Source organism: Chanodichthys erythropterus, chromosome 12 (assembly GCF_024489055.1).
Source record: "Chanodichthys erythropterus isolate Z2021 chromosome 12, ASM2448905v1, whole genome shotgun sequence".
NCBI lineage: Eukaryota > Metazoa > Chordata > Actinopteri > Cypriniformes > Xenocyprididae > Chanodichthys > Chanodichthys erythropterus.
Window position 1 is genome coordinate 10,868,815 of NC_090232.1, and position 13,951 is coordinate 10,882,765.

The window sequence follows — 13,951 nt, forward strand, 5'->3', positions numbered from 1 at the left end:
TTGAGAATAGGTTTAAACAAATTATTAAAATTAAACCAGCAGTTTGTTCACAAATCAGACATTATACAGAAGTACCCCCCAAAAATGAAAGTAACTACCTATATCTATAAAAATTATAAATCTATGTGCATTTATTGCTTAAACATGGCTCGCTTTAAAAAAACAGACCAATACAGTGATTCATTTCTCTGCATTTGTTGTTGATTGAACCATGCGTGTTAACACATTTAGCTCTGAAATGTCACTCATGGTTTGCAGCTGAATATGAATGTGGGAACGTGAAGACAAACCGACAAAGACAAAGAAAGGGGGCTGAAGCTTTCAAGCGTCAAATAGGACACAAAAGCACCATAAAAGTGTCATAAATAGGTACATATGATGTACTTGCTACATTCAGAGTCTTTTAGAGTGCTTTCCCACTAGCACTTTTGGTGCGCACCCAGGTTCGATTGATGTCAGAGTTCGGTTCGTTTGGATGATGTGAACTCGGATGATTTCTGAACTCGAGTGCGCACCCGCGAACCGTACCAGAGTCCTCGTAAAAAGTGTGGTCTGGAGTATGGTTCATGCAAACTCAAGTACGGTTTGATGCTGTTATGAATGCAATCGTACTATCGCGGAAGTGAACCGCTATTAAAAATGCATGATTTGATTAAACTGTGTGTTTAAAACTCCCGTGTTCTTTAGAACATTTTCAGTACATTCGCGGCAGACAGACGCAAGTGCTGTTATGTGCCGATGGAAACAAAACCAAAAGATCTAAAAAGTGAGGTGAGAAACTCTGTGCATTTTGCTGCCTTCTCCTGCGTCATCGTTACCATTCAACAGGGGTAAAATAGCTGCTGCTTTGATGATGCAAATGCACTGCAGTTTGGATTTAAATAATATAATGTAAACACAATCCAATGGGGGCAGCAATCGAACTCGGGTTTGGACCAGGCAATCGAACCAAATGTGAAAGCACCCTTAAAGCCATTTTATAACTTTGTTTAAGGAACAGATCCAAATGTAAGCCATTAATCACTGAAAAACTTGACTTTTTGTCATTTTGAAAGCCCCATATCAATCACTTATATTAAAAAGACTGGCCTGGACATTCTTAAAAAATAACGATGAAAATAAATAGAAATACACGATGCAAAAAGCATCATTATTCTCAATCATTCTCAAAGGAGGAAGTGAAGGATGAATGGAAAAGCTCTTCTTTAGAATGTAAACAAAGCTAATTACCAGTTTAGTGCAGTGCTGTAGGAGACTTGCTTGTAAGAGAACGTCCTCAGAAACATCTGCTTTGAAATGAAGCGAGCCAAGAACTGACTCGCCTCATATTTCATAGCACATTTGTGATAAGTTATCTAGTGGCTGTAATGGAAAATGCTGCGTGGGATGACAACACTGCATGATAGATGAGTAACAACTCTTTCTCAGTTTTAAAAGTTTCCATTGTTGAGAGTTTCTATGGCAAGCCTGAGAAAAAGCAATGGCTTCTGAACCAGCTGTGCCCCTCTGAATATCCACTAAACCCATAGCCAATCATTGGTTTCCCACAACCCCCTCACTCAACCTCATTACATATATCACAAAAGATCCTGTAGGAAAAGACAATCAACCTCCACTTAATGAAGTAAGTTAATAGAAGCACCCGAACCCCAGGGAGGGGATGTGGAAAAGAGTTAAAAGGCACACAAGAGTGAATTTAACAAAGAGGTGTGCGAAAGGAGATAGGACAGTAATTTCCTTCAGGTTTTATTTTATAATGAACAGTTCGGGAGGATGGGCCATTTCCTCACACCTGACTTGCTGGTATTTCGTCCGTTGTGTGAGAGTAACACTACAGCAATAAGCTAAATCCCTTCTTCATCTATCAATATGATCCCTAACCTTCAGGCGGCCCTTTAGTTAACAACACCATTCCTCAACCTGTCCATGAAATGAGACTGATAACATCCCAGCCAGCATGCACCGCTACAGACTGTAGTAATGACTTACAACACATGGCTTGCAAGTAAATAAATGGCATCTTGTATTCTGACCTGTGAAAACGGTCCTGAAGCAGGGATGGAGTACATATATACTGCAACACTGTGTTGAAGATAAATGAAACTGTATTACTGTAAAGATGGATGAGTTTGCTGTGTTTCTGTCAACTCTGATATGAATGAACTGAATGAGTCGTTCTCGCTTACTTCCATGCAGTCATGGGGATTAACTAACTAACTAAAAGTAGTGATGCTACTAACCCAACTACATTTTTCAGAACTGTAACATGATAGCTTTTCTAGCAAGAAGCTACTTTAACAACGAGTAATAGTTTGTTAACAGATTGAACATGCTTCCTTTCGTTCAATGATTGAATGGAAGAAGACGCTGTTCATTCAATTCGGCAAGGAGACAAAAGAAAGTGCAATGAAGACCAGTTTTACTAGAATACACATAGAATAATCTTCACTTTATGGATGTGGATAAATGAATGATGTCCATTCACAATAAAAATAACGTCAACTGAGTGTAGCCTATTGAAAATGTATTATTTACTCTTGCTCAGCGACATTTCATGGTCATTCCAATTGGAATTCACGTGTGAGGGCGAAAGATTTCCAAAGCAGATTTAGCGTATTTTCAAGTTGGTCACACAAATTCGCCACATTGACTAACAGAAAGCTGCTTGATGTGAAAGTGACTTCTGTGTGAGCTGTGCTTCATACATTGCTATACTATAATTGATGATAGTTATCAGTTTTGATGACATTGATGTGATCGCACCTTAAAGGGTTAATTCACCCCAAAATGAAAATTCTGTCATTAATTACTCACCCTCATGTTGTTTCACACCTGTGAGATCTTCGTTCATCTTCGGAACACAAATTAAGATATTATTGATAAAATCCGTTGGCTCAGTGAGGCCTGCATTGACAGCAAGATAATTAACACTTTCAATGCCCAGAAAGCTACTAAAGACGTATTTAAACAGTTCATGTGACTACAGTGGTTCAACCTTAATGTTATGAAGTGAAAAGAATACTTTTTGTGCACCAAAAAAACGAAATAATGACTTTATTCAACAATATCTAGTGATGGGCGATTTCAAAACACTGCTTCATGAAGCTTCGAAGCTTTACAAATCTTTTGTTTCGAATCAGTGGTTCGGAGTGTGTATCAAACTGCCAAAGTCACATAATTTCAGTAAACGAGGCTTCGTTATGTGATAAGTGTTTAGAAATTTCAATGATTCACCATTGGGGGCATGACTTTGGCAGTTTGATACACACTCAGAACCACTGATTAGAAACAAAAGATTCATAAAGCTTTGAAGCTTCATGAAGCAGTGTTTTGAAATTGCCCATCACTAGATATTGTGGAATAAAGTTTTTTTGTTGTTTTTTTTGGCACACAAAAATTATTCTTGTCGCTTCATAACATTAAGGTTAAACTACTGTAGTCACATGAACTGTTTTAAATATGTCTTTAGTAGCTTTCTGGGCATTGAAAGAGTTAATTGTCTTGCTGGCAATTCAGATTTCATTGAGCCATCGGATTTTACGAAAAAAATATCTTAATTTCTGTTCCGAAGATGAGCGAAGGTCTTACGGGTATGGAACGACATGAGTAATTAATGACAGAATTTAAATTTTTGGGTGAACTACCCCTTTAACAGTTTTCCCTCACTGTCACTGTTTATTAGTCTATTGTCTTTTTCTATAGATTGAAAAAAAAAAAAAAAAAAAAAGATTTGCTTTGTTTTAATTTGTGTAGAAAATGCTTATGGTGCTTAAAAATTTGTTTTTTTATTCACAGTATTTGTTGTTTTAGATTGTGAATCACTGCAACGATATGCACTTTAATAAATTAAATGGTAGTGTTTCGAAAATGATAAAATGATTACTCAAAACTGAAATACCATAATTGCTGGTCCACCTATTGGCATAATGATTTAAGCAAAAGAAAGTTCAGTGAATGAATCTTTTTGGTGAACAGATTCAAAAGAATCAAGTTGGATGAATCAACACTATTAGTTTGTAGGTTTACACTGAGTGACCTTCATAAGACAGGTCAAAAGGTGAACAGAGGGCCGGGTAATGATGTAATCTGTTGTTCTTTTGCCTTGTTTGACAGAAGCGATTACAGAACAACAGATGTCCTGTTCGTGTTCTGGTTGCTAGGGAGCAGTATGCTAATGAGGATTGATCTCCAGCTCTGATAATGCAAAGAGTTTAGGCAGGCTCACTCTTGAAGAGTAACTGACTCTAATGCAGAGTCAAAGAATACATTAACTTCCACTAAAGTTGTGCACACCTGCATAATATGAATTTGACCTGCATGATATGACCGTGGCCCCAACAGTATTTGGACGATGAAAAAAGTATGAATGCATTTGATAACAAAATATCAAAACAGTATCCACAAACAAATTTTGTTACACTTTTTTTAGATCTGACTTTTCTGACCCATTTTTGGCCACAAGGTGATTTTTAGTGGAAGTATGAACTCAGCTCTCCTCAAGTTCATTCAAGTGTGCAACAGGTGAAGATTATCACATTAATTATGAACATGTTTTACTAACATCTGACAACTAGAGGGATTCAAAATACTCAAAAGTCTTCATTTTCAATATCTATTATTTTATGATAATTGAATTTCAGTGGTTTAACGCTCTCATCAGCCAGTAATTTACAACAAAATGGACAAATCATGATTGTGAACTCAAAGCTTTTGTATTATGGGTCATATTTTCTTTAATATACCAGAATATTGTAAAGTTGTAATGAACCCTTTGTGCGTTTGGAATATGGAATTTTTATTTCTGTGGCCCTGAGAGTACGGTCCCACATATAGGATTTAGAACGCTTAGCGGCGTCACATAACTGCCAGATTCAAACTGTGCTTTCGCGCTTTGGCTGCGAGACGGATGTGCTCAGCTCTTGTCATATATCACAACTATGCAGTGTTTTGAGCCACATAATGTTTTTTTTTTAAGGTTTCAGACATTTAAATACACATAAGCACCAGTAAAACAATACATTTAGAGTTTATAAAATACACACTGATGTCAGACATCAGTGGAAGCAGCAATAACAATCCATTCAAATATAATTTGCCGACATTTATTCATATCAAACACACATAATGGGCCAAAGTAACTATAAAGTTTCCTCTATTATTCTTCTAGTTCACCAGCCACTTACTTGCATATATTTCGGGAGACAATTCACCTGCCGTAAATCCGACAGACAGGGCTCTGCAAACTGCGGGGGAAACTAAGATGGCGGCGCCCATCTCACGTTATAGATCAAGATAAAGATCATTTATAAAAGTTTTTAAACGACAAAACACACTCACTTACACATATTTGAGAATCAGAATATCAGATAGTTGATGACATGGTAAGCAAGTTTGTGAATATTTTAAATAAAAAAGGAAAAACAATAATAGAGATCTATCTGTCGTACAGTGTTATTGTGGCTACGTTCAGCGTACGTAACACGCATGATGCATTGCTATGGAAACAATAAGGGCAAATATTTTAAATAACAGTTGCCTTAAAAAAACTCACCCTGAGGGGTCAGTTAGAATATTGAAAGGGTTAAGACAAACAGCATTCAGTATCAACAATAACTAATATAGTAAATTTTCTCCTTTTAAAAGTAGCAATCACATCATTACCATCAGTGCAGCTGATTGGTATCAGCGGACAATGAGCTTGCTGCTCAACATTCAAATACTTGGCATTGTTTGCTGTTAGCAGTCTGCAGTGCACTTTCAGAAATCCTCCACCTTCCCCAGCTCCACCTGTATAGATCTGCTACAGGGTTTATTTTATGTTGTATGTGCAGCAGCAGCATGTCTCACATGCTCACAGCAATGTCTGTGAATGCATTGGCAGTAGCAAGTCTCTGTACTTGCTCTGCAGCAGCAGATCAATTACCATGCCAATCTCTCCCAGAGTTGTCATGACAGAACTATATATATTATCTGCTTTTAGTGTTGCATTCTTGTCTGTATCAGTACAGACCTTCGACTAATTTTAAGAACCACTCTTACACTTTCAAAGCTAGCTTGCTATTGCTAGCCACTCTGAAATTGCCTACCCTACGTTTAAAAGCAACTTCATTGCAATATAGACTTACTGGCCACTTTAATCGGTACTTTCTAGTACCAGGTTGGACCCCCTTTCGTCTTCAGAACTGCCTTATTTCTTTGTGGAATAGATTCAAAAAGGTGCTGTTCAAGAAACCAGTTTGAGGTGATTTGAGCTTTGTGACAAGATGGGTTATTCTGTAGGAAGCAGTCATCAGAAGATGGGTACACTGTGGTCATAAAGTGATGGACATGGCCAGCAACAGCTGTGGCGTTTAAATTATGCTCAATTGGTACTACTAAGGGGCCCAAAGTGTGCCAAGAAAATAGCCCCACGCCATACACCACCAGCAGCAGCCTGAACCGTTGATACAGGCAGCATGGATCCATGCTTTCATGTTGTTTACGCCAAATTATTGATTGTCACAGCAGAAATCAGTGTGATATTCTGCTGTAGCCACCACACAGCATCTTTACTGCAGTTTTCCTTACTGCAATCTCAAAGATATACAGAAAAACTGCAAAAGTGCACTGTGATCAGTGCCTAAAGTTCCCTAAACCCCCCACACAGCATCTCCTTAATCTCTAAAAATGGCTCTACTGTATTCTAGGAAATTGTCTCTTTAAGGGTGCAATGCTTCCCAAATCCCTTTGAAACCATCTGCTGTAAAAAGGCTTTGCGCATCAGAGTTTTTCAGTATAAGCTAAATTGCATACTGTATCTGGCAATAAAGTAGGAGGTGAATCAAAACTATAAAGAGTGCAGTATAAAAGAGTGCTAGAGAGAGGGAGAGACGGGATGGTGTTTCGTTTTCATCTTCAGTGCAATACAATAATTGTTTTTATTCAAATCTGTGAAAAACAGTCATTAAAATCTCATTATACACAGGGCAAAGATTTTCAGCAGTCTTGAGGCTCGATAGCAAATATTACAGTTCAAAAAAATCCTGAAGTCCATAAAATACGTATGATTTTTCTCATCTCTTCATACAGAAAGAAAAGATGAACCATATGTTATATGTAGAAGGGACTAAAGGTTATTCAGGTGCATAAGCTCTCCCTTTAGATTACTGAACAAGGACTATTTAGCTGCCACTTTGACTTTATTTGAGTAATGGAACTTGCAGACCTGACAAGGCAGTGGATACAGGCTACAGGCTACTTTAAGTCACATTAGAATGAGTTATTGGCATGTCAGCTACATCTACTGGAGTAAGTTCCTCAAAAACAGAAGACAGTATGTTTGAAAAAAGTAATCTACAAGAAGGTAAGCTATTACTGGCTGCTTTTTTCACATAACAGATTTTGTGCCCCTTATTATGTTTCTTTCAGTGATGCTAGATCTGAATTGAAGAAATAGCTTACTAACAGCAACATTAAAACATGCATACAGTAATGCCAGTCCAAACAAACAAACAAACAAACAAATACATACTGTGGTACAGTGAAGGTATCAGATGGTAATTTAATGATATATTGTATAACATGGCACAGTATATGGCCATATTTATGTAGCATGGTTGACACAGTATGCATTTAAAGAATACCATGGATCATTCATATTTCATGTCCAAAAAAGCATGATAGTTCCACGGTACTCTTACGGGTATTTGCCTTTACCCCTATAAATCCTAAGGTATCATATTTGATACACAAAGTAAAAATAAATGCAAGAATAACCTTTATATTGTTAGTAATATCTCAAGATGAACACTTACTGAAGCAACTAACGCAATCTCTGCTTCATTATTTATCATCAATTTTTAGAAAATGCATGTTAAAATATGATACACAAGGATTTTGAAGATCATTTATTCTCTCAAACATAATTTTGGTTTGCCCTCAAAATAAAAACTAATGAGCTTTCATTGCATAATATAATATAATATGATATAATATAATATAATATAATATAATATAATATAATATAATATAATATAATATAATATAATATAATATAATATAATATAATATAATATAATATAATTAATATAATACAATATAATACAATATAATACAATATAATACAATATAATATAATATAATATAATATAATAATATATTGGGTATACAGCAAGTGCTTATTTAAAGGGGACCTAAAATGCCCCTTTAAAGATGTTATACAAGTCTCTGGTGTCCCCAGAATGTGTCTGTGAAGTTTCAGCTCAAAATACCCCACAGTTCATTTATTACAGCTTGTCAACTTTGCCCCTCTTTGGGTGTGTGCAAAAACATGCCGTTTTTTGTGTGTGTCCCTTTAAAGGCAAATGAGCTGCTGCTCCCGGCCCCCTTTCCAGAAGAGGGTGGAGCTTTAACAGCTTGCGCTTCATGTTAATATTTTGTGCAAATCCAGCATTGAATTGACCCTTGTTTGTGAAGCATTCCAGCGTAAAATGACGGCATGGCAACAACACTCTACTACAACAACTCTTTCTCTTCTCTAAAGCAGCCCAACATGGCCTCACCCCCTTTATTGCATGTTCCCGGGGGCAGGGTTTATGTAAATTTTAAACCAGGAAGAAGCTCACTGTAGTCCCTACCAGCCGTTTGTTGTAGTCCTTAGAGAATCCTTTAAAAGAAAATATCTCCCTTTGCATTGAACTTTGAACATCGTAACTTGTCTATGCTCTAACAGCAACATTACACTTAAAGTTGAAAAAGTTAAATCATAATCAACCACCTTTTAAAATGCAATGGTCTGATTTTATATCAATACTTTTTTGGTGTTGTTCATACTGACCACGTTTTAGGGTTAGCTTAGCTTCAATACTAGCTTAGAGGAGATTAGTTATTCAAATCCTACGCTTCTAATCTGCCCCTCCCCACCATGCGGTTCTCCTTCAACCTCCCCTAATAATCGTTCAGCTTGCTCAATTTCATTTTGCACAGTTCAGGTCAGATGTGATTTAAATGCTAATTCACTTAGCCTCTCCAGTCCCCACAGCTGCACAGTTGCTGCAGTGCCACTGCAATTCTGTAAAGTCCAGGCAGCGCTCCAAACAACAGATCACAAACACTGTTAGCAGAATGTCATTCGCTTTTTAGCTGAGCATAAGCAACCCAGCAGATAATGCACCACTGGCTCCAGGATGTGTCAGATGCCACTCCAGCCAAAGCTGACAAAATCATGATGTCAATTCTTACTTGCTTTGCACAACAGGGGAGTAAATAATAATTTCATATTTTTCCACTGCATGCAATATTTAACTGTATTTCATCATAAGCACTCAATGACATCTTTATAATGAAAAGAGAATAAATGTTAATGGAAATAAGATTGGCTTAAATAATTTTTTCCCCTACATAGGGCAACTAACTAAGCACAAAACAGCAAATATTGACCAACCTCTGCCTTCAAGGAAATCAGTTAGGACTAATTGGACAATGTCATGCTACATAATTAATCTTCATGAGTCAAGTTGATATGTTTGATAGATCTTTAAATATATTCTTAGCTGGATTTGACAAGGTGTTTACCTTCATTAAGGTTTAAATTCTTTCTTGTGTTGATATATTTCCAATATAACAATGAAGTTATGGCGAGACATATCAAAGTCCATTATATTTAATAGCCAATAGACTAAGTATGATTTGCAACTTGCAATTAGGGCTGCATGATAATGGTTAAACTGATAATCACAATTATTTTGATCAAAAATTATAATCACTGTTATTAATCAAGAATAATCTTTTTACATTACATCAGAATTATTACATTTTTATGTAAGCACCAATCAAGAGAACATATACTCATTCACAGGGTTTATTTTACCTAATCTAATTTCCTGATTTATTTTATTTATCATATAAATTAACACACTCTCTACATTATGAAAAACTGGTAAAGCAAGCTTCCTCAACAGCTAAAATTGTGAACTATTTCTAATAATTGCAAATTATGTTAATGCTTATCTATTAAATCAACAAAAAAGTGTTTTTGCATTGCACATTGACAGGTTGAGAAGATTAAAGTAAATGGTTATGCTTACTTTACACTTACTGATATCCTTGTATAAAAGACTAAGAGATAATAATCAACTACATGTACTATAGGGTTAGGATTAGGGTGTGGTGTAAGGTTAGTAGCATGTAATTATGCACAATCTATAGTAATTACTATAGCAACAACATGTAACGTGTAACAAGGACACTGTAAAATAACATTTTACCAAGTAAATTAACTAAAGTAATAAGTAAAACACTGGGCAGAAAATGTATCCATTTAAGAGAAAATCTCTGATTCGGAGACTTCAAAATTCAACCTGTCTATTTTCTAAATGCATGTTATAGATCTTATTGTGACCAATTCATAGGTTCTAGTTTTCATCTGCCTCCACTTTTTAGTGTGATGCCCACATCTCAAAAAGGTCTGTCACTGCCATTTCACTGCAACTTTAAACTCTTGACAGAATTTTCATTTTTGAGTAAACTCACATCCACACGTCACTTGAACTGTCAGTTTGTTTGTGTTTCTCGCCACAATCTGTTTCCATGGACACTAATCAAGCACGTTGTGTGTTTGATACACCACCATTACGTAACAGAAGACCCAACCAAAACAGTAGCAGTGTGTTTTTGTCATCAGTGTTTTGTTTGGTTTTTTCCATGTTTTTTTGTGTACGTTTTTTGTTTTTTTCCTGCACCATGGATTCTTTTTTTTTTTTCTGTGCAACCGCTTTGCCTTGAGCAGAAGGACCACTCCCCCAAGGCACATTTAGAGGATTTTATCCGTCTCGTACCATCTACAACTTTCCCGGACCGCAGCCTCTGCAACTTCCTATATGCTGGCCTTAACACCGCCACCAAAGCGCTGCTGTCCGGGGAAGGGCGTCAAGGGAGTTTCATGGAATACGTTGAGTGGGTGTTGGTGTCCTGTGACATCGACAATGACACCAGCCCCACTAGCTACCCAGTGCCCAGCCAACAACACCCTGACTGCGAGGATCGACAGCCCGAGCCCACCGCAGGCAACGAGAGCCACTTCGCCGCAATGTACAAGCCAGCGCACACAAGAGTGACCGAGCTGAACATCGCCACGGAGCCTGAGCGACACGTGCCTGACCAGGTGTGTGAGCCAGCTGCCTCAACCATCGCTGAGGGAGTCTTAGTGGAGTTTGATGGGACAGAATGGAGCACCGCACACCCCCCCCACCACTGAGAGTGAATGCTCGGCCACCGCTCTGGGAGAAATTTTTTTTTGATGATGGAGAGGTTGTTTTGTTATCCCCTCTGTTACCCCCTGAGTCTGTCTGTTATGTTTCAAACTGTTTGGATCTGCCCAGCCCTGAACTGTCCGTCTCCCCGCTGGTTCCGTCCAGCCCTGTGTCTCCTGTGTTCCCTCTCAACCTCCCTCATCCACTACCTCTCCAACACACATTGGACTCTGTTTTGGACTTTCCTCTGCTCTACAGTTTTTGCCCCAGTCCCCAGCTAATCATGTCGTCCAATCATCGATGCCTCCCATCAGTCCCTCAACACCTCCTCTCAGTGGTGAGGCAACACCTCGGGCCCTCCAGGAGTCATCTCGTCATGGCTGTGAGAAGCCCTTGGCTCTGCCCTCTGCCTCTGCACGCTCCGGTCCTCCTCGATCTGTCATCCCAACTCCTCCGCTCCTTCCTCCCTTGATGTTGGCAGAGACCGTTGTACTTTCAGCCTCGCAGGACTCCCTTAGTATGTCGGCTCCGCCTGGGACAGGCATCGCTACACCTAAACCATGGACTTACGGGCCGGTCACTACACTCCGGTCCTCCACCCCTTCGTCTTCAGCCAGCTCCTCCCTCCCTCAGGCTCCACCTCCACCCTCAGTCGCTCCTGCTCGACTTCAGCCCTCCGGATCTCTACAACCATCTCGGTGGGTCCTCACTATGGCTATGTCATGGCCACCTAGATCTTCGGAGTACCTCCACAACATTGGCTCTCTGGCTTCGCGGTTGGCTTCATCATCGGTGTCTCCGTCGCCTCCAGTCATCCCCATGGTGGCGCCAGTGAACATCTCTTCATGGCTCCTCCCTCCTGCGTTGCCGCCATGGGACACAGTCTCAGCGGTGGCCTGGCTCAGCACGCAACATCTGCCTCAAGGCTCCACCCTGGATCACTCCACCATCCTCTCCACCCTGGACTTTTGTTTCCTGCCGCCTCCCGGTAGGCTGTCCACCTCCTAAACCGCCTCCTACATCTACACCTCTTCATCTCCATCTACTCTCCACGGCGCAAGGGCACGCCTTTCCGGGAGGGGGTGATATGTCACATCCACATGTCACTTGAACTGTCAGTTTTTTGTGTTTCTTCTGTCACATGCTTCTTTGTTTGAGTTTCCCCGCCACAATCTGTTTCCATGGACACTAATCATTATCATCACAGCTGTTTGTCATTTGAGTTCATTAGTATGTATATATCAGTTCAGTTCTCTTAGTGTGTCTTTGTCGGGTCTCATTTGATGTAAGTGATGTGTTGGTTCATGTTCTGCTCTGGATTCTGTGTTTTTCCCTGTGGATTATCAAGACTTATTTAACTTTACTCTTCCTCGTTGTGTGTTTGATACACCACCATAATATAACAAAGCCACTGAACTCCAATAATGATGTCATGTGTCTTTAAGGATTTATGCTCATAAATTGTGCCCAAATATGACAGAAATGCTCAAAAACAATATTATGGTTATTATTCTACTAACCAAGCTCTACTAAACAACAGTTTAACACACGTCAGTAGTATAATCCCAGTGCTGTACCGCCTGAGCAAACAAGCTGTAAACACGTCCCCTGATTTCCTGAGTGAGGAATCATCAGGACATGTTCTCCAGTGTACAATCCACCAGTGAGAACTTCTACAACCTGTACACTCACTCACCAGCAAACCCACAGAATAGATAAAAATAACCGCTGCCAGTGATACAGTACCAATGAGAGGGAGAGATTAAGAGATGGAGGCGGAGGCCAGCGAAAAAGTGAGAGAAACGCAAGTGTAAGACTCTGGAGTGAAGACTAATCGCTCCCAGCTCTTTCCACGGAGATCTTCTGTCGCTGTTTGTACTGAACTAAAAGAAACAACACGGAGGGGAGGACACAGAGGGGATAGCTGTGGGAAAAAAAAAAATAAAGTCAAAGAGAATCTTGATGAGACAGAATAAGAGTAGGATGGAGACCAAATTTAAAAAGGTGGGAAGGGCTGTTGGAGATACAGTATGGATAAAGCGCTAACTCTTGGCAGATGTCAGGGCCACTGTCCTCGCAGGTCTCAGAAATGCTGCTTTAGGGGTATTTTAGTAAGCTGTGCCCACTGGCACAAAATGACATGGCACAAGATCCCAATGTTCCTCTGTACATTGTGTAAATACCGCTTTAATGCTCTGAATTGAATTATAAGCAATCCTAATGTAAAATTCAGCCATATATATGATGAAATCCCTCATAATTCATATTTAATCAGTGCACTAAACACAAAACAACTTCGAGCTAACCGCAATAAATGTTTCAAGGAACAATTCAAAATACAATTGGACGTAAAATGTTCAGATCAGTTTTTTTAATTATTTAATGAGGAATGTCACAACAGCACAAGATAAATACAATGATATTGACCAGAGCAGATTGTGAACTGTAAAACCATTGATTTTAATTTACCAAATCATGCAGCTGAATCACAACTATACGCTGAAATGCTCACTGAGGTGTGAAGTGGTTTAATCGATACATACTATAAACAGTTGTATATTTAACACTAGGAGAAAAGTTGAAAGATATAATTTTGCCTTGCTGAAACTGATGATGCAGAATATGCATAAATGTCACAACAGCACACATCAGATCCAGTGAAAATTCAAAGAATCTTTGAATCAGACTGTGCAACCACAACAGTTTCCCCGCAACAGTGTTCA

The 13,951-nt window shown here is 38.9% G+C and overlaps 1 protein-coding gene across 2 annotated transcripts in view; it reads right to left on the minus strand.

Moving 5' to 3' along the window:
• trpc5a (transient receptor potential cation channel, subfamily C, member 5a) overlaps positions 1–13,951 on the minus strand; it is a 91,906-nt gene that overhangs the window by 30,109 nt on the left and 47,846 nt on the right. The gene's annotated exons all lie outside the window — the stretch shown is intronic.